The 21,650-nt window shown below is 52.1% G+C and overlaps 1 protein-coding gene across 2 annotated transcripts in view; it reads left to right on the top strand.

Moving 5' to 3' along the window:
- The first annotated feature begins 1,958 nt into the window (after positions 1-1,958).
- The window catches only part of TMEM184B (transmembrane protein 184B), a 50,284-nt gene continuing 30,592 nt past the window's right edge, over positions 1,959-21,650 (top strand). For both annotated transcript variants that reach the window (XM_019961797.2, XM_070790392.1), the window contains exon 1: positions 1,959-2,095. The gene's annotated coding sequence lies outside the window, so the exon portion shown is untranslated. The remainder of the gene's footprint in view (positions 2,096-21,650) is intronic.

Below are 21,650 nucleotides of genomic sequence, written 5' to 3'. Positions count from 1 at the left end.
CCCTACTTTCTTCAATTTAAGTCTGAATTTGGCAATAAGGAGTTCATGACCTGAGCCACAGTCAGCTCCTGGTCTTATTTTTGCTGACTGTAGAGAGCTTCTCCATCTTCGGCTGCAAAGAATATAATCAATCTGTTTTCAGTGTTTACCATCTGGTGATGTCCATGTGTAGAGTCTTCTCTTGTGTTGTTGGAAGAGGGTGTTTGCTATGACCAGTGCATTCTCTTGGCAAAACTCTGTTAGCCTTTGCCCTGCTTCATTCTGTACTCCAAAGCCAAATTTGCCTGTTACTCCAGGCATCTCTTGACTTCCTACTTTTGCATCCCAGTCCCCTATAATGAAAAGGACATCTTTTTTGGATGTTAGTTCTAGAAGGTCTTGTGGGTCTTCATAATACCATTCAACTGGTCAGCTTCGGCTGCTATAACAGATTACTGTAAACTGAGTGCCTTATCAACGAGAGACACTTACTTCTCATAGTTCTGGAGGCTGGAAGTTCAAGATCAGGCTGCCTGCCAGCATGATAGGTTCTGCTGAGGGCCCTTTTTTGGGTTATAGAGTGCCAACTTCTTTCTGTATTCTTAGGAGGCAGAAAGCAGGCTACAGAGTTCTCTGGGGTCTCTTTTTAAAATCCTATTTAAGTTTGCTCCAAAAGTTGCTCTGCTCCACCCAGATGAGCTAATCACCTTCCATCCCCAACTCCTAACACCATCACATTTGGGGGTTAGGATTTCAGCATGTGAATCTGAGGGGATACAAACATTCATTCCCTAACAAGAATATTGCAATAATTATAGACAGAAAATAAGCAAAGTGGTTGGTAGCAGTGGAGATGGAGTGGAAGAGGTCAGAGTCTAGGTGGTGCCAGTGGTAAAGAACTTGCCTGCCAGTGCAGGAGATGTAAGAGAGTAAGAGTCGCAGGTTCAATCCCTGAGTGGGGAAGATCCTCTGGAGGAGGGCATGGCAACCCATTCCAGTATTCTTGCCTGGAGATTCTCACGTACAGAGGAACCTGGTGGGCTACAGTCCACGGGGTCACAAATAGTTGACACGACTGAAGCAACTTAGCACGCACCCAACGTAATTTCCTGGTCTAGTGGGTAAGCAGTTGAGAAGAAGGATCCAAGGGTAACTCCAGGAGTTCTGGGCTGGTGTCGGAAGGGGGCAGCTACTAACTGCTGTTGTGGGTAGGCTATGAGAGTGCAGTCTCTGCAGTTTGAGAGGAGATGGTTCTGTTGTGGGTGTGTTGACTTTGAGCTCCTACTGGACCTCAAGGATGAGATGTGGAGTACACAGTTCAGGCGAGGAGTCTGGGCTGAGGATAGAAGTAAATGTGGGGATCTTGAACACACCAAAGCCAAAACTTGATTGGATTTTCTGTTTTTCAGTTAAACTGCTGTTTGGTGTGGACCTGGCACACAGAAATGAGGTGAGCGGTTTGAATGATATCTGAAGAATTTGCTAGTTACGCTACCTAGAGCGAGGTGGGGCAAGACGCAAGCGCTGCTAAGTGGAGTGGGAAGAAAAACCTCTTCCTTTCTTTTGCAATTTCATTTCGATTATTGCACACAGCACTTCAGTAGACATTCATTCCACAAACACCTGCATCCTTCACACGATTAAAAAGCCGTTACTGTTTCATTTTCAAACAGGCCCAAATGGAGGGAATTAGGGTTAAAAGAAGTGAAGTTCCATACAGCCTGAGAGTGCCAGGACAGAGCTTGGAGCCCACGACTCTGTCCCGGCACCCCAAGAAGCTCAGTGGTGGGTGGGGTTGGGGGGGGGTCGGAGGAAGGTGGGGGAGGCGACTCGACTGGTTTGCTAGAGGCTGGAGAGCCGAAATCGCTCCCACCACTACGGGGTTTGGGGCCGCGGTCCCTTTAAGGCCGGGCGAGTGAGCTCAGCCTAGCGTTCGCCGCCCCGCCCTCCCCGGCGGCGCGCTCAGTACGCAGGCGCGCCGCGGCGGCACTCGGCTGGGCCCGGGACGCGCCGGCCAGCGGCGAGACTTCGGGGCCGCGGTGCTGTCTGCCTGCCTCGCTCTCCCAGTCCGGCTGCCGCGCGTCGCCCGCACACGCCGCCGCCATGGGCTCCTGAGGTACCCTGCCCACCTGCCCTGCGCTGGAGGCCCCGAGGCGGGGGGAGGTAGACGAGGGCTCTCGGGAGCGGAGGGGCTGCTCCGATCTGGAGGGGCCCGTTCGGGGGGTCGTCCCCGCGGGTCGCCGTGGCCGCAGGTCCTCAGGCGGGAAAGGGGACGGAGGCAGCTGTCTTGGCAGCGGAGGGAGGGGGCGTCTGCGCCCCCGCCGGCCTAGCCCTGCGCCTTCTCCCCGCCCTGCGAGGTCGCGGGGCCGCCCGTGGGTGTGCCCTGGCCCCCTCCTCGCCAACGTGGCGGGGCCCGCGCCTGGAGTGTAATCGGACCTGCCCGTGGGGGTGGCTCGGGGAAGAGGGGAGGCGGGCTGGACAGGCCCTTTGCAAGTGGGATTGTGTGCGCCTGGTGGGTGTGCTGGCGCCTGGCACGACCGAGTGAGTGGGGGAGCTCCTGTGCCGGGGTTGGGGGGGGTGGCGCGAGGGGCGAGCTGTAATCTGGGATGGTGGCTGGCCTGGCAAGGCCTCCCGGGAATGCGTGCATGAAGGTGTACACGGCTTGCATACAGGTCTGCAGTCTGGAGGGTCACCGGCAGGGACCTGGGGCTCCAAGGATGTTTTCTTGGGAAAGGACCCCCGAGACTGGTTTAGGGTGTGTGTATGCCTGCCCTCGGTGTCCTCCCTGGACTAGCTGCTGGGGTCTAGTGCTGATGGACTCCAGGCCAAGGCTAGAGGATAGGGTTGAGAGGTGGGCATGAGTATCAGTTCCCAACTCATATATGCCCTCTGGAGTTGTGTAAGGCCAGGCATTACACACACACACACACACCCAGGGCACTGTGGGACTAAGCAGGTGTTTGCACAGCTGATACCTGCGAGTGAGGCAAAGGCCATATATTATTTATCTGACTGCTTGGTGCTTTATGTAAGGAAAGAAGCAGCAATCAGTGCCCTGGAGGCCCTTGTGCCGCGGAGGCGGCCAGGCAAACAAGCTCGCACACCTGCCGAGGAGGCACAAGGTCTCAGAGGTGTGACTCCTTCACAGGTTACCTGTGCAGCGTCCCTTCCTATCTCCTTTCCTTTTCGGTGTGCTGGAGGGTGCCGTGTGTGTGTGTGTGTGTGTGTGTGTGTGTGTGTGTGTGTGTGTGTGTGTGTGTATCAGAGCTTGGACTGTGGGTGGGAGGGGCCCTGCAGTCAGGCCTGCATGCCCATTTTATCAGGCTTTGAACATGGAACTCATGGTGCCTCTGGGACTCAGGACCTCTTGGGTTGGAGGGGGAATCCAACTTAAAACCAAGTAGTCACAATGATGTGAAAGATACAAAACAATAGGGGCACTGCAGAGTAGGTTCAGTGCTGGGGGAGGGGGCACATGGCCAGCAGAAAGGGCTCCAACATGAGGTGGGAAGGTGCAGAGAGAGCTGAGCTGAAATGGAAGGGTAACTAGCATTCCTGTGATGCTATGGTGCTTTCCATGTGTGTTTCCCCAGTTAGTTCTCTCTGAGGCTGTGAGAATACAGAACTGTTTGTTATCCCTCTTTACAAATGTGGAAAGCGAGACCCAGAGGGAGCACGTGACTCCTTGTCCATGTATGTGGGAGGCCCGGATGGAGTGGTCCATGAACCAGCACCACTCTCTTGCTGCCAGGTTTTGCTGCCTTGTAACGTACCTAGCTGGACTTCCTAGGTGGCTCAGGGGTAAAGAATCCACCTGCTAATACAGGAGATGTGGGTTTGATTTCTGGGTTGGGAAGATCCCTTGGAGTATGAAATGGCAACCCACTCCAGTATTCTTGCCTGGGAAAATCCCATGGATGGAGGAGCCTGGCGGGCTATAGTCCATAGGGTCACAAAGAGTCGGACAGGACTTAGCAACTGAGCACGCACAGCTTACTGAGCATCTACTATGTGCCAGGCACTATGCTAGGGGCACAGGGGTTTAAAGATGAATGGGACCTGGTGCCTGGCCTCTGAGGGCTTCTGGTCTGCTGGGAGATGGACGTAGATAGTGACCTCAATCCAGACACGAGGCCCTGATAGCTAGTGTGCGTGGGGAAGGCACCGTTAGCTCCCTCCAGGAACCTCAGGCAACCTGGTTCTTTTGTGCAGCCTAAGGGGGATGTGTTGTCAGTTGCTCCCACGTGGTAGTAGTGGGTTATACCAGGAACCCCATCTAAAGGTCGCCAAGAGGGTGGGAAGAAGAGCTTCAAGGCAGAATGGGTGCAAGTGATCTTGTCCTAGTTCGCTCGGGTTGGCCGAGTTCTGCGGAGCTCGGGCTTCTGTCTGGAGGCTGTTTTCTCCTCTGCCTTTGAGGTTTTGCTCCTGGTTCCTGGCGGGCCGGCCGTGCTCTCTTCCCTGAGAGGGGCTCCGTGCTATTTCCAGTCCCTGCTGTGCTCATTTCTCCCTGTGAATTCCCTGGAGTGGAAGCAGCCTGGGAAGGCAGAGGACAGCCCTTCATTGTTTTGAAACCAAGTAACTGTGAATGCCCTCCTCACTCTGCTGGGCCTGGAGACTGGGGATTTGGTGTGTGAGCTGTGGAAGCAGCTGGGCCCTGGAAAAGCTCTGGGGTTGGGGGGGTCTGCCGTTGAACCCTCATAGGTGGTGAGCACTTGCTGAAGACCTACTGTGTGCCCAGCACTGTGCTGAGTCGTAGGTTGTGTCTCTTGCGACGCAGTGGTTGGCTGAGGCTGTCCACTGGGTAACAGATACATGACAGACAGTGCTCTGCTTGTGGTGAAGACAGAGGGCCCTAGCGGAGCCAGAGGACAATAGGAACAACAGCTCGTTTATTAAGCACTTACTGTGTGCCAGGCACAGTTCAAAGCGCTTTCGTGAATTACTGCCTTTCATCCCCCATCACCCAGTTAGGTGGGGACAGTTTTCTCCACGTTTTTCAGAGGAGGCAGCCTAGGAGGGTAAAGCTGTACTCGTTGGGGAGCTTACCCTGGAGCCCACGCTCTTCCCCACTAACCGTGGGGTGTGCCAGGCCTGGAAGGATAGGCATGCTCTGCCCAAGGAGAGAGAGAGGGCCTTGCAGGCAGAGGGAGCCCCTGGGCAGAGGTGCAAAGGCCTGAAATACCTCGCCTCCCAGACATGGCTGCAAGGGCCCGGGGCCTGAAAACCTTTGAAGGCCCTGCTAAGGAGTTCAGACTTGACCCCAGAGTGGCCAGCAGGGAGTCCTGAAGGTTTCAAAAAGGAAACGACATACTCAACTGCGTATTCCAGGGCAGTATGTTGGTGCCTCTCCCCCTTGCTTCCTTCCTGCAGGTAACTCCAAGGACAATGGGCTTTTCTTCCTTTTGCTTTCCCTCAGGTCAGTGGCATCCTTTTGGTCCCTGTAGCCTTTCCCTTCTGTTCTTCCAGCAGCTTCTGGTCTTGACAGCCCTGTGTGATGCAGGACGGGCCTCTGGAGCCCACTGCTGTCATGGTGGTTCTGGCCTGGCCTCTGTGGCTGGTGGTGGGGGTGGCTCTCTGAGCTGGAACTTCGGTTCTTCCCGGCTCTTCTGGGCCTGGCAGGTCCTCCCTGACTTCTCACCCTGAGGATCTGGACTAAGTGGGCAGCCCCCTTCCCCATCTTGCATCCTCCAGGCCCCCACGCTCATGAGTGCTATAAATACAGGCAGGGGTGGGGCTAGGGACATAGCGGGAAGTGGGCATAGACAGCTGGGCTTATCTGCCTGATCCCACTTGTGGGTTCACGGAGGGCATGCCCGCCCTAGCCGCCTGCTTTGTTGGGTGTTGAGTAGCCAGCTGAGTGCCCCAGCCTGTCCCACCCTGCAGGGCTGAAAGACTAAGGGTCTTTGCACAGGATGTTCGGTGAAGCACAGCAGAGGGGGTCCACATCGGCATGGGAAGCCATGGGTGTAGGTCATGGGGAGAGGAGTCAGAGATGACTTTTGAGTGGAGTGCCTTGGGAGAGGAGGCTGAGGATTCAGAAATGGGACAGAAATGGTCACTGGGAACACAGGACCAAGAAGTGCCCCTTGGGGTCCCGGGGAGAGAGGGAGGTCAGCCAAGCCTTCTGGAGAGCGAATTGAGAGCTGAGGTTCAGTCTTCATTCTCATTAGCTGCATGGCCTTGGACAAGTTGCTGACTGGGTTTTGATTCCCATTCTTTAAAAATAGGGGGAGATGATGCAATTTCCTTCATCTGTGAAAGGGCAGGAGTAAGAGTGCAGCCGTCACATGCCGATGGTGTTCTAATGTCTGTGTGGAGTTCCCACAGCACTCGGCCCATAGTACGTGCTCAGTAAACAGTGGCTTTTATTATTACCTTCCAAGCTGTTTTGCTTATTCAGGAAAGAGGTGTTGCACACCTGTGTGTCAGTGCAGGGAGCCGAGTATCCATCTGGGGAGAGAACCGCTCCAGGTGTCATGGGTACTCTGAGGGAACGTTGGGGCATTCCTGCCTGGGCAGGCACTTCTCTGACCAGGTAACATATAAGCTGTTACCTGGTGTAAATGGAAGTAGGTTCCAGGCAGAGGGAACAGCATATGCAGAGCAAAGGTCTGAGTTCTTTGTCTGCAAAACTATTTGGCATCAGGGCTCAGCACATAGTAGGCCCTCAGCACATAGTAGGCCCTCGGTTAATGTTAATTGAATGTGATCTTCTTGGCTCCAAGAGGACAGGAAGGGGAAGAAGTACAGTGTAAAGGGCCCAGGAGAGAAGATTTGGATGGTCCCCAAGTTTCAGGTTATCTCGTGTTCCCTCCCTGTCTTGTCTCCCTCTGCCAAGTGGCCTGCAGTTCAGGTACCTTAATTCAGTGCAGTTAAGCTGCTGGGTTGTCATCAGGGGCTCAGGCTTGGCCCCCACTTTGCCCAAGTCCTGGGAGGAGCGGCACTGGAATTAGGCAGCACTTGTTCACATTCCTGTTTGCTGCTGTTTTGGTGTATCTGAAACCCTATGCCAGGGCAGAACTTAGAAGGGTGGCATGGGCCTGCCTCTGTCTCATTGGTCGTTTTTCCAGTTTGGGGTTAATGGTGGCTCAGTGTCTGGTATGATTCCTTGCACAGAGTAGGTGCTGAAATAGTTTTTGACCAAACAAGCCAACACTTGGATAGCTTAATATCATTGCCACTCAGGATAAAGCTAGAATTGTTCTTGAGAAGTGACAGGTCAGAGCAGCATTGTTTATTAGTACTGAGCTTATATCAGAAATCGACAGGTACATTAGACAGCCTTGGGTCTGCCCAAGGGCAGGCTCTGTCTGATGGCCTGGAGGTCTCGGGCCTGGGCTGGGAGGCAGGAAGCCCCACAGTCACCTCCTTTTCCTTCTCTTCTGGGGCGGAAACCAGAGAGGGAAGATCCCACCCAGAAAGCCTTTGTGCCTAACCTGCGTCACTTCCAGCTTTACTGTGTTTTTATAAAGTTACACAGGACGAAATGAGCATTTCACGGAAAGCTTGCGATGTTTCAGCCTATGGAAAACAATAGGCATCTCTGCTTTTGAAAATAGTACTTGTTGGTTATAGTAAATTTGGAGCACAGAAGAGAGTGAAGGGTAAGAATAAAAATCACCCCGGATTTCCAATAACCAAGAAATAGTCACTGTGGAAAAGTGGCATAATCCTCCTAGGCATAATCCTGCGTTATCTCATTGTTCGTATCACGGCGGGGCACAGGCCTTTACCCATGCCATGAAAAAGGTAGCCATCAATGTGAAAGGATCGGAGAGGGGCTGAAGCAGTGCCTCCTAGTCCTTTGTGTCAAGCTTTCTGTGAGAAAGACGGGGTCCCCACCCTGTTTGCTGGATGGTCCTACGGTGTGAGGAGCAGGCAGAACCCTGCCCAGAGTCAGAGAGCCTGGTGCTGACCTTGGTGCAGTCACTTGCCCTGCAGTGGGGCTGCTCGTCACCTGCTGGCTGTCACAGGGCCCAGAAGAGGTCCTAGGTTAGAAAACCGTGAACCTCCTCCCACCCCCCAGAGGAGGGGCCTGGTTTCTGTTTTGGAGGGAGAAGCCGTCTTCATCGTCACGTGAAGATGGATGGAGAAGGGGTGTGTGTGTGTGTGCATTTTCTTTTCCAACCTGAAGTGTTTTGGGCGATCTTCCGGAAGACTTCAGTCTCCTGGTTGGGGAGCCATGATCTGTGGGCCCTGTAACTTCTGGCCAAGGGTGGTCCCAGGATGGCTGTCCCCCACCCTCACCTCAAGGCAGGGGGTGGCGTGAGACCTCTAGAAGTTACCGCGTCTGTCACCCTGAAAGGGATTTTCAGATCTGACAGCCTCCGCATTGGGAGTGAAATGTGTGTGGAGGTTGGTACCTTTATTTTTCTCCTACTGCAGCCCCTGTGGACAGCCTGCACCCATGGAGGCCCTGTTCTTCTGGCAGGTGGCTGGGTACCTCCATCCTGCTGGGCAGGGCTGTTCACCAAAGCCCTCTGGGTCATCACTTACAGGAAAGCTCCAGGCGAAAATAACTAACCCCATGGCGGCGGCTGCTGTAGCTGCTGGCAGAGCCCTTGGTCTCTATGTCTGTAGCAGCTGTGTATGTTATTTTCATCTAGAATGAACAGAGAACCTGAGATTCCACGAGCAGTCATTTCGGGTGCCTGCAGACACAATGATAGGTGTTGGTAAAGGGATGTGTGTGAAGAAATGAACATTAATCAATGTTCTTATATTAATTAGTACTAATATTCCTAATCCTCACTGGGATTGGTGTAAGGCTTTGCAGTTTGTGAATGACTTTTCACAAATAACATTTCATTTAATCCTCCCAAAGGCCCTGGCATCTTGGAAATTTTGCGCCCATTTTGTAGACAGATAGACTGAGGCTCAGAAGGGTGAATTTGCCTAAGAAACTGTGAAAGGAAGCACCCAGGTTTTCAGTTGCAAATCCTGTGCCCTCGCTGCTCTGAGTGGCCCCTCCAGCACAGCCATGGCCCCCAGAGAGCCTGCAGTCCCACTGGGAAGCCTGGCAGGTAGAATTGCTTCTCAGACTTGGAAAGCGTGTTAATAGAGAATCTGGTTGAAGCTGTGGGGGCCCCAGGAGGCAGCCCTGTGCTCTGCCTGCCGGTGAGCTGAGGAGCTGAGACTCCCCAGGAAGAGGGCAGCTGAGCTGGGGCTCTGATGGACAGTGGCAGTGGGCAGGTGGAGGAGCCGAAGAAGGCTTTGCAGGTAGGGGGGCCACCCAGAGCACAGGCCCAGGCCGGTGAGTGGAGGAGCGGAGGGAGTGAGCTCGTCTGGAACAGTAGGTGTCAGGGCATCGCTTCCAGGAAGAGAAGTGTGTCTCCCCATGAGCTGGTCGGTGGGTTTTAAACAAACAGTATGTATGAAAGTCTGGACTTGACAAGGCGGTACGTATTTGCTTCACAAAGAAAGGTTGATGCACGGGGCAGTGGTGACAGAAGGTTAACAGCCGTAACCTCAGTGCATCTGAGTATGATTTGACTTGCAGGAGGCCCTGGCCATCCAGTCTGCTGGAGCAGGGCACAGGCTGGGAACGGGGAAGGCTGGCGAGCCTTCTGCCCCTCGAATGCTGCCTTTGGTTTGCCAAGAGGTATCTCCCACTCGACTGGGGCAGAAGACCACTTCTTCCATTTGCAGTTCTGGGTCGTTGAGCAGAATTTGTGGGGGTGGGAGGAAGCCCCACCCTGCCCGCTGCGTTTACCCAGCTGTCCTATCTCACAGGGAGGACGTGAGGCATCCAGAGGCCCGCCTCCGTCCTCTGCCGGCCGCCGCTTGATGAGCGAGGGTTGGGTGGCCGTGGCTGTTACGTAACAGGTCTGATGGACGCAGCAGTGAATGGAATGGAGTCTGAATGTGTCATGCAGGGCTGCGGTGTCCCTCCAGCTCATGCAGGTGCATGTCACTGGATCAGGATGGCCAGACTGAAAGCACCCCGCCTTCCTGGGCTCCGCAGTCCCACCCCTCCCCACCAGGCCTTCTTCGTGGTCTGCCCGCCCCTCCCCTGGCACCTTTGCCCAGAGAGACCAATTAAAGCTGGGTGTCGTGGTGACTGCGTCTTCATCCGCACTCCCACTGGCCCTGGAACCAGAGCCTGTCTGTGCCAGGAAGGGCCGAGGGGGTGAGCAGGTCTGGCCCTTCACTCACAGGTGAGGAAATGCGAGTTCGTGGACCAGGGCACTAGCGAACCAGGGCCGCTCCAGGTCTAGAGCCATCTCCTGACCCAGCGCTCTCTGTCTGCTGAAAATGGGGCTTTACTGTCTCTTCATCTGGATGTCCGTGGGGCTACCTGTTGTCAGTATTTTCCTCAATAATTCGGCTTCTTTCTTGGATGAGCAATTAAAATGTATCCTGCGTCTCCAGCAATGTTTTTAAAATTACAGATGCTTGAGGCTCTCACCCGGCAGTTGCACTTCTAGGAATTTACCCTACAGATGAAATTCCACGTGTACAAAGTGACTGTGCAGTTAGTCACAGCTGCCTCTTTTTTAATAGAACAAGGTTGGAAGCAACCTGAAAGTCCATCCGTAGAGGGCCAGGAACAAATTATGGTCCATCCACACCATGGACCACTGTGCAGCCGTAAAAAGTTAGATGGAGACTGCTTGCCATCCACAGATACAGAGCAATCACCAAATGGATGTCTGTGAACGAGGCAGGTGCAGGACGTGTGTGTCTGCTGTGCCTCCGTCTGTGTGAAAGTGAAGGGAAGTGGAAAGTGCATTTGCTTCTGTGTGTGCTCAGGGTCTCTAGGGGTTCACACAAAGTCGGTGACTGGGGTGCCTCTGGGGTCGAGGTGGTGCCCGGGAGCTGTTCACTGGAGACCCCTCATACCTTTTGAGTGCCGATTCATGTGACTATGTAACTTTTTCAAAAACTTAAAATGAATACAATTAAATAAACAAGAAGCACAGGAAATGTATCCTCACCTCTTGCCAATGCAGGAAGGCCAGGGCTACCCTGTCAAGGAGCAGCGTCCTCACTCAGGCCCCTGTTGTAGTTGTTATAGTCATGTCCAACTCTTTGCGACCCCATAGACTGCAGCACACCAGGCTTCCCTGTCCTTCACTGTCTCCCGGAATTGGTTCAGACTCATGTCCATTGAGTCAGTGATGCCATCCAACCATCTCATCCTCTGTCCCCCGCTTTTCCTCCTGCCCTCAATTTTTCCCAGCATCGGGATCTTTTCCAATGAGTCGGCTCTTCACAACAGGTGGCCTAAGTATTGGAACTTCAGCTTCAGTATCACCTTCCCAGTGAATATTCAGGGTTGATTTCCTTAGAATTGACTGGTTTGTTCTCCTTGCTGTCCAAGGGACCCCCTGACCATCAGTTAATCAAGAATGCAAGCTTGGGTCTCACGAAGGGGACCAGACGTGGAAGTTTGGGTGTTTCTTGGGAAGTCTGGCCCCTAGCCCCAGCCCTGGAGAAATGGAGCCCCCTCCCTCTGGTCCCTCTGAAGTACCGCTGTTGTCTAGCTTGGTATTTAAATCCCTGCTCTGATATGTTTGTTTTCTGACCCCTGAAATCTTCAGGGGTTCCCCCTCTGACACATGAATGAAGTCCCTGCCCCAGGCCCTGCTTACTGGGCCCCTGGCTGAGCCACACTTGACTGGGCACCCTTTCCTCCAGGTGCCTCCTCGCCTGCCCACCTCCGTGCTGTTGCTCACGCCATTCCCTCTGCCTGCCTGCCTCTCCCTCCCAGGCGGTCTCCACGTGCCCAAATCCTATCTACCTCTGAAGGCCCAGCTCAGTTTCCACCTCCCTCTGCCCTCTGACCTCCCCGTTTCTTTATCTCTTCCTCTCCGCTGGCACTTAAGCCTTTTACACTGCGTCCTAGGTGTGATTCCCCACTGGGCTGCAGGTTCCTTTAGAGCCAAGTGCACTTCACAGCCCCTGTTTTGTTAGATGTTTGCACTTTTGATAGAGGGGGTGAGTGGTGGCTGCCCTCTTCGTGGTGGGATCAGGAGCCGAGGCAGGGCAGGGCCTGTTTCACATCTGTGAACCGTGGTGCCTGGCACAGGGCGGGCGCAGCCTCGCGGCAGGAATAACAAATCTCACGGCCCAGTGCTCTGGGTGCATTCTTTCCCTGATCCTCGCAAGGACCCAGGAAATGCTGTGCTTTCCACTGTGGTTCCCCCGTAGGCTGAAGAAGCAGAGCAAACGTCGGGTCCAGGTCACACGGTGAGAAGCAGGATCGGACACAGGTCTGGCTGCCTCCAAAACTCCTGCATTGGATCAGTTTTTTCTACCCCTTTCCCTGACTCAGCAGTGATGCCAGCAATCCCTTGGCCAGCTCTCATCACCTGCCCCACTGGTCACGGGCAACCTTGCGTTGTTATTTGAGTGTATTAATATCTTCTTCCCTAGTGGACTGTGAGCTCTTAAGGGCTAGAGCCTTGCTTGAGATACCCTTTGGACTTAGCACACAGAAGGTGCTTGAAGGTATATGTTCATTAACCTGCTATAGTAAAGTACACAGGTGGGTGTACAGTGCGATGATTTTTACATCTGTGAATACCCGTGTAAACCACTGTCCAGCTCAAGCTGCAGAACATTCCCAACCTCTCCCTGGGGCTCCCTGGGGCCTCCTCCGGGTCAAAACCTCTGAGGGAACCACTGCTCATACCTCACCACTATTGACTGGATCTGGCCTTCTTGAAAATGGAGTCATGTCTTTAGAAGAGTCACCCAGGTTGTGTGGAGCAGTCCTTGCTCACTGCGGCATGGAAGTCCACGCTGTTTCAATATACAGTTGGTCCTTGAACATGGCTTTGAACTATGTGGGTCCACTTACCCATGGACTCTTTTTCAATAAATGTGCTCACAGTGCTGCCTGATCCATGGTTGGTTGAATCTACAGATGTGGATGCAAAGGGCTGACTGTAAGTTATGCGTGGATTTTCCACGCCTGAGGGCTGGAGCCCCTCACTCACTGTTCATGGACCACTGTTTATTCACTCTGAGGTTGGGCATTTGGTTTGTGTCCAGGTTTTGGGTGTTTTAAACAGGGCTGCTATGAAATGTCTTGTTCTTATCTGTGGGACACACGTGGATTCCTGTGGGGTGTGCACCCAGGGTGGAATGCTGGCTCAGCCCACTCAGTACGTACATGTTTTCATGAATGACCTTCAGGCTGGGATTTCTCACTGGGTACCCAGGGCTGAAGCTGGACTTCTTGCCAGAGGAGTCCCAGGGGTCGGGGCAGGTTCAGGGGTCTCAGCTTCCACAGTCTGTTCTTCCGGGCCAGCGGGACTATTGAGGTTCAGGGTTTCTCATCCCAAGGGAACCCATTTGCTTAGGGCTGGATTGGGTTTAGCTGGCTGAAAAGGTGGTTTCATTAGAGGGACACAGGGTCTAGTTAGAGAGGCTGAGCACTGGCCCATCTGTTCTCAGTTTGGGAGAAAACTGTAAGGGTCAAAATTTGGCCTGGTATGTATTGGAAAAAACAAAACAAAACAAAACTTAATTATAAGGCTGAATTAAGTAAGCTCTTGCTGAAGGATTTTGGATTACTTTGTTCTCTTTCATTTCTGCACCTACCCCCTGTCCCTACCACCAAGTGAAGGATAGATACACGATTGGATGGTTTTTCTTTCCTGTTGAGAGATTTGTGGGAACTTGGCCCCAGGAGAAGAGGAACAGATGCCGAGCCACTGGCGTGGCCTTGGCTTGTCTGTGTTGATCCCAGGGGAGTGGGACCGAGAGACAGGACCCTGCCCCCTCGGGAGGGCATGTGATACTCTTTCCAGAGGCTAACCACGCAGAACCGCCGAGCCCCTGGCTGCTCTTTCCCTCTAATCCCCTCTGGAGAAAGGCCAGGCTGAGGGCTGCTGACCTGCTCTGATGTGGGTCAGCCTCCCCCAAAAGGCAGCCACCCAGAAGTTCCCAGAGCAGATAGCCCCCGGAGACCGGAGGGCCCGTCATCCCCCCGGTGGCCCAAGTGGGAGCAGTGGCCAGTTCAGATTAACTGTGCTCAGATCAAGTGCTGCCTAGTGAGCTCTGCGAAGGTGAAAGTTTCTCCATGGATCTTAAAGAGCTGAAATCCCTCCCAGGCTGTGTTAATATTCCAGAGACGTGCTGGTGAGCGTGTTGGAGCCCAGCTTGGCTCATGGGTGTGTAGCAACCGTCCGAGCAAGCACTTCGTGGCTGCAGCTCAAAAGGGTTTGGATCGGAACCTATATGAATGAAAATATGACCTTGGAAGGTTTAAAACAGAGCCGACCACTGGAGACAGGACTGGCCCAGGTCTCAGAGACTGTTGGGTGGGTGCCTTCCCACCCTGGCCAAAGGAGGGAATGCCTGTGAAACAGGAGCGAATTGTCACAGATAATGCCATGCCCTCCTGACCCTGTCCTCGGTGCTGTGTAGTAACTTGTTTATTCCCTACAGTTCTCTCGAACCTAAGTGTGGCTGCAGCCCCATCTTAGCACTGAGGAAGCTGCAGCAAGGAGAGGTTGTGTAACTTGCCCACAGACACAGAGTGAGTAGGTGATGGGGCTGGAAGTCAAGTCCTGCTGTCTGACTCCAGAGCTCACGGCTCTTTAACAGCCCTTGGAAATCCAGGGCCTGACAGGACGGCGCGGGCAGCGTGAGGAGCCTTTTACCAGGATTCTGTGGGCAGATGGCCTTAGCCCTCCAGACCCCTGTTTTCCTCATCTGTAAACTAGGTGTATTAATTTTCCACTGCAGCTGTCACAAACTGCCAGCAACTTAGTGACTTAAAAGATGAATTTGTTATCTTTGGGTTTTGCAGTCAGAAGTCTGAAATGTATTTCACGGCTCTGAAGTCAAGGCGTTGGCAGGGCCCCATTCCTTCTGAAGCCTCGAGGGGGGAGAATCTATTTCCTTGCCTTTTCCAGCTTCTAGAGGCCACTTGCATTCTTTGGCTCAGGGCCCTTCCTCCAGCTTCAAAGCCTTTATTTTCCCCTCTTGTAAGGACCCTTGTGATTCTGTCTGGCCTACTCAGATAATCTGGGATAATCTCTTCATCTCAAGAGCCTTAATCACACCTGCAAGGTTCCTATGGCCATTTAAGGTAAAATGTTCACAAGTTCAGGTGAATATCTTTGGGATGCCATTGTTCAGCTGTCCACACAGGAAATCTGCAGGGGACACGAAACGGCGAGATAGCGCCCAAGCATGGAGTGAGATGATAGAATAAAATCTGGGTGAGATGGTAAAATACCTAAGTTCCAAGGCAGGTGGCTGAGTCTGGGGACTATACATAGCTCTGTAGCTTTTCTGGAAAAGGTGGGTGTCTTCAGAACGGGAGTCAGCCAGAAGATATCTTTCCCAGAGAAGGACGGGGTGGGGCTCTATTAGCAGCCGTGAGCGTCTGCGTCACTCCGGGTTGTTTGCTAAGCTGTGGCGTGGTTCATCAAACCTGCCAGGGCCTGGTTGAATTTGACTTGAGACCCTCCCATCTCCCTGTACGCTGATCCTGTGACCTCAGGTGCCCTTCTGGGGGCTGATAGGAGGCGTGGAGGACATTCATAAACCAGCACTCCTCGCTTGTGTGCTGGGTTTGCCTGACCTTGTCCCCCCAGTCCCGGGCTTTCTGCACCTGCCAGGTGAGCTCTGCCCAATCTTGCAGCTTGCTGCTCCCCGAGGCCCTTCCAGAAGACCCTGTTACCCTGCCAAGATGCTGTGACTCCAATCAAACCCACTCCACACGGCTGTCAGGAGTGCTTTGTCCACTGTAGAGTCCACAGGCCACCTGTCAGGCAGGACGCAGTGCCCCTCACCTGACAAGGTGTCCTGCTCTGGGTGCACCCCGCTGAGTGTCCTTGTCACCATGTCCCCACAGCAGTCATTCAGCAAGCACATTTCATCATGGTACTTAGTCCCTGCCCTCATGGAGCCCGACTCACAGGATGTTAAGGGAACAGATTTAATGCCACTTGTGGTAGATAATGGGAAAGGCCAGGGAGGACATGCCATGTACAAGCAGCTACAAAGGCAGGGAGGAGGGGGAGGTGGTAAAGATCCGGGGGCAGGTGGCACAGGAGAAGGTGTTGTTCCTGGGGTTGGTACAGGGCTGGTGGGTGGTGTCATAGAATGTTAGAGTTGGAAGGAGTTGCAGAGCCCGAACATTCATTTGGTTTCCCCCGCCTTTATCCAGCCAAAGCCTGTTGAGTGCTGACCACATCCAGGCTCTGAGGTAGGTGCTAGAGATCAGAGCTGCACATGAGACATGGCCTCTGACCTCCAAAAGCTTGCAGGCTGACTGGGAAGAAGACAAGAAAGAGTAAACCACCTTCCAGAGGTTCCTCAACCAGTGTCTCTGCACCAGGAGACCTTTAGCCCTGTTTTATTGGGAGCTTCCTTCTTTTGGAAGCAGCCAGAACATTTTGCTATCTTGTGCCAGTTGGTTCAAACATCCCTATCTTGGCAGGTTCTCACCTTCCTGTTGCTTACACCAGGTGGACTAAGTTCTGATGGAGCACTTGGGACAAATCCCTTTGCTCTCAGTGGCGTGGCCTCTCCACATTGGAAGACGTGTGTGAGACAGTGTAACTCAGCCTCCATCCTTTGCCCTGGCCTATCCTTTCCTCCAGCCAAACATCGAGGTCCTTCAGCAGAACTCTGAATGGCGAGGAAGGGACCAAGTGACAGAAAGCCAGCGGCCTGCATTATGTGGCTTAATGCCTGGCGTTTATCAGTCATCTGATTGATCCTTCTCTTCCAGATCCCTGCTGTGTATCTGGTGCTATGCCAGGCTGAGAGATAGATGACTCAGGTGTGGGGAGACGGGAACATTGTCGGAACAAACCTCATGGAGACAGCTGGGAGGGAGTGAGCCGGCCCTCACGGAGGCTGTGATGCTGAGGATGGCTCATGAGTGAAAGTGGTCACTTGCCACAAGGACCAGGGCTGAGAGGAGGGTGTGTTGGGACCGGGGCCAGGCCACATGTAGAGGGACCCTGTGTTGCCAGCACTCAAGGAGGAGGCAGGGAGGGAGGCTGGGGCTTGGCTGCGAAGGGCTCTGGACCTCTGCATCCCACCATCAAAGCCTAATGTATTCTCAGATAATTTCAGATCAGGAGAAGGGATGTGGGCATTTTTGAAGATAAGTGAAAAAATAAACCACACTTGATTCCTGCTTCCCGCAGCATCACCTCCCCGAAGTGTTGGAGGATGGTCCAGGGCCGTGTCCCTTCTCCTCCTTTCTGGAATCCAGAACGCTTGAAATCCCAAAGGTTCTTCCTAAGTCTGCAGCAAGCTAATTTTGTGGCAAAAATCTGACCTGAATTGATGCGAGACTAATTATGGTCTTTAAAAATATCTCACCTTTCTCTGTGGAAATACTATGTGTTTGATTTGGGGGTGCCACCCAGACCCCTCTAGGAGTGTTACCACGTAACAGCACCATGCACGTGTGCTAAAGTCGCTCCAGTCGTGTCCGACGGGAGTCCAGAGGGTCGCAAAGAGTCGGACACGACTGGAGCGGCTTCACTTTCACTTTTCACTTTCGTGCATTGGAGAAGGAAATGGCAACCCACTCTCCAATGGGCTGCTGTCTGTGGGGTCACACAGGGTCAGACACAACTGAACTGAAACGACTTAGCGACAGACTGTAGCCCACCAGGCTCCTCTGTCCGTGGGATTCTCCAGGCAAGAATACTGAAGTGGACTGCCCTTTCCTCCTCCAGGTGATATTCCCAACCCAAGGATTGAACCCAGGTCTCTTCTGTCTACTGCAGTGGCAGATGGGTTCTTTACTATTAGTGCCACCTAGGAAGTTCATAGAAAGAAAAAGAAAGTGAAGTCTGACTCTTTGCGACCCCATGGACTGTAGCCTACCAGGCTCCTCTGTCCATGGAATTTTCCAGGCAAGAGTACTGAAGTAGGTTGCCATTTCCTTCTCCAGGGGATCTTCCCAACCCAGGGATCTAACCTGGGTCTCCCGCATTGCAGGCAGACGCTTTCCTATCTGAGCCACCAGGGAAGCCCATACAGCACCACAGTTCAGTTCAGTTCAGTCGCTCAGTCGTGTCCAACTCTTTTCGACCCTACGAACCGCAGCACGCCAGGAGTCCATGTCCATCACCAACTCCCGAGTCCACCCAAACCCATGTCCGTTGAGTTGGTGATGCCATCCAACCAATACAGCACCACAGTCCTTCCTTATATCTGAACAGCTCTTGAGTTGGTAAACTCTTTGGCCCAAGGGTCCTGCTTACAGCATGGTGCACCCAGAAAACCAGTTCGGTCACCTGCCCAGTCACTGCTGGGTAGCGGCACCGAGATTCCAGCCCGGCTTCCCTGACTCAGAGCCTACGACCGAGTGCAGCAGGGGCAGGCGAATAAGGCCCACGTTTGCGGCCACCTTGCTGCTAGTGGGCTGCCGGAAGAGAGAGGCAGGACCAGGCCTCGACTGTGCTTCCATTCTGGTTCAGCCTGGGACTGAGGGAGGCGGGAAGACAGAAGCAGAGAGACTGAAGAGAAAGTTAGGAGCCGTGTCAGTGACTGGCTTTTCCCACTGCTTACAGCATCACTCCAGACTTTCTTTACTCACATGTCCCTATCAGTAAAAGAACTTTGGGGACATGTGCCCCCATCATATGGATACTGTTGTAGTTAGTATATACTTGTATTTTCTTATTGTTACATTGCGAACTTTGGAGAAGGAAATGGCAACCCACTCCAGTATTCTTGCCTGGAGAATTCCATGGACAGAGGAGCCTGGTGGGCTACAGTCCATGGGGTCGCAGAGTCGGACACGACTGAGCGACTAACACACACACATACATTGCGAGCCTAGTCACTCAGTTGAGTGCCATCGCCTCTTGCAGGGGATCTTCCCAACCCAGGAATTGAACCCAGGTCTCCTGCATCTTCTGTGTTGGCAGGCAGATTCTTTACTGCTGAGCCACTGGGGAAGCCAGTGTTTACACAAAAACTGTAAAGATACACTGTTACAATACATGTATCATAAAACCTACACTAAAACTGGAAATCAGAAGATGAGTTAAAGATGTAATGATTTTTAAAAATTGTTAGTAGTTCAAAAACCTTCTGGCTTCATGTACTTATTTTTGGAAACTGTGCTCTGATGCTGTGGGAGAGACCAGTTTGTTTAGTTACTTTGTTTTAATGGCTGCCCTCCCTGAAAAAGATCCCTGCCTGGGACACGTAGCTGCACACAGAGGAAACGCATCACTGGCTTGTTTTCTAAATCGGGTTACTCATTTTTCCATCCCATGCACGCGTATGCAGAGGATTTGTTGAAATTTGGCTAGTACATTTCCATCCTCCCCGAGGCCAATCAGATGTTCCTGTAAACTAAATGGAAGGTATTTTAAAGTTCTTAACGCATGAGTCCAAAACCCACTCAGATGCTTTGGAAATTTTTAAACAGATTAGAAAATTCTGTTACGTAGGCTTTTAGGAGCTCAGATATGAACATTTTTTTAAGTTTCAGCATATTGTTTTGGGTGACATACTTTTGTAACAGAAGTGTTTTATATATACTTTTCTGGAAACCTCTGCCCTAACTGAGGTTTCTTTTAAAGAGCAGTTCCTTTCTCATTGACTGTGAGAACAAGCCTTTCCTGTGAGGGACATGTTAAACATGCTTAAAGATGTTATTAGGCTTCCCTGGTGACTCAATGGTAAAGAACCCGCCTGCTAAAGCAGGAGATGCGGGTTTGATCCCTGGGTCAAGAAGATCCCCAGGAGAAGGAAATGGCAACACACTCCAGTGTTCTTGCCTGGGAAATCTCATGGACGGAGGAGCCAGGCAAGCTACAGTCCATGGGGTCACAAGAGTCGGACATGACTTAGCCGTTAAAATAGCACCAAAGATGTTTTTGCAACATCCTTGGGAAGCATATCTCTGACAGCCAGTGGTCACAGGGAAAAATGGGCAAGTAGAACTTTTTTTTTTTTTGGTTAAAGAAAGATGTGTTGAGGTCAGTGATAAGGTTTGACAGATCTTTTTGATTGTGTTTCTACAAGATAACCAGTAAATCTCTGATAGAGACGCTTTCCTGAGTCAGCGCCCATCTCATTACAGATTTGGTGGGAAATTCTCCTGTTCTGTGGTCGGAAACTTTATTATGAAAAGTGTCTAACGCAGGGAAGTAGAGCGCCTAATAGACTATGTTTCTACCTGCCAGTCACTCAGCTGCAACAGTTAGTGACATCTGGCAGCCTTGTTGGCATCTGTCTCTTTCCCCCTTTCCAAAGAGCAAAATCCCAGCTGTCGTGTTCTTTTTCATCCTGAAGTAGTTCAGTATGCATCTCTACTTGATAAGGACCTTTTAAAACCTTTTAAATTTTGAAATAATTATAGGCTCATAGGAAGTTGCAAAAATAGTACATAAAACCCCATGTACCCTTCCTCCGCCAAGGCTAACATCTCAAAATTGCTGTAGGCCAATATCAAAACCAGGATGTGGACATTAGTATAGTACTGTTTTTTGAAAATATTTATTTATTTGGCCGTGCTGGGTCTTAGTTGCAGCATGTGAGATCTTTAGTTGAGCCGTGAAAACTCCTAGTTGCTTCATGTGGGATCTAGTGCCCTGACCAGAGATTGGAACCTGGGGCCGGTGCCTTGGGAGCGTGGAGTCAGCCACTGGACCGCCAGGGAAGTCCCTATGGTACTGTTAACCAGACAACAGTTGTTGTTTAGGCACTAAATCGTGTCTGACTCTACAGTCCATGCACTGTAGCCCACCAGGTTCCTCTGTCCATGGGATTTCCCAGGCAAGAATACTGGAGTGGGTTGTCATTTCCTTCTCCAGGGCGTCTTCCCAACGCAGGGATCAAACCTGCATCTCCTGCACTGCAGGCGGATTCTTTACTGCTGAGCCACCAGGGAAGCCCAGCTAGACAGCAGAGGACAGACCTACTCAGTTTTCACTGTTTTCTTGTGTGTGTCCCTTTTTGCAGTTTTCACCTGTAGTCTCATGTAGCCACCACCACTGCAAGATACAAAGTGTCTCTCCGCCTGGAGGGACCTCCCGAGTTTCCCTCTATGTATATGTGCGCCCACTTTCCTTGCTGCCTTGGCCAACCACGGAGCTGTTCTCCATCTTTATAGATTTGTGGTCTTGAGTATGTTATATAAACGGAACCAGGCAGTATGTGATATTTTGAGACTGGCTGTTTTCACCAAACAGTACCTCGGGATCTGTTTAGACTCCCGCCTGTGTCAATAGTTTGCTCCTCTTTGTCGCTGAGTGGCGAGCCACGGTCTGGATGCACCAAAAGTTTAACCTTTCACCTGTAGAAGGATATCTGGATTGTTTCCATGTTTCCATGACAGTTACAAAGGCAGCTGCTGCAAACATTTCGTGTATAGGTTTTTGTGTTAATGTACGTTTTCATTTCTCTAGGATAAATGTCTAAGAGTGATTACTGAGTTGTATGGTAAGTGCGTGTTAGTTTTGTAAGAAACTGCCAGACTCTCTTCCAGAGCAGCTCTACCTTCTCATACTGCCTCCAGGAATGTGTGTGTGAGCCAGTTTCTTTGCATCCTCACCTACGTTTGATGTCGCTATTTCGTATTTATATGCGGGTAGTGATACTTCGTTGTGGTTTTAGTTTGCATTTTCCTAATTGCTAATGTTGAACAGCCATTTACATGTTGGCCATGCTACTTGTGTGAAGTGTCTGTTTGTATCTTCTGTGAATTTTCTGACTGAATTGTT

The sequence above is a fragment of the Bos indicus genome, chromosome 5, assembly GCF_029378745.1.
Source record: "Bos indicus isolate NIAB-ARS_2022 breed Sahiwal x Tharparkar chromosome 5, NIAB-ARS_B.indTharparkar_mat_pri_1.0, whole genome shotgun sequence".
Taxonomy (NCBI): domain Eukaryota; kingdom Metazoa; phylum Chordata; class Mammalia; order Artiodactyla; family Bovidae; genus Bos; species Bos indicus.
Note: the sequence above shows the minus strand (reverse complement) of the source record. Positions and strands in the feature narration are given on the sequence as shown.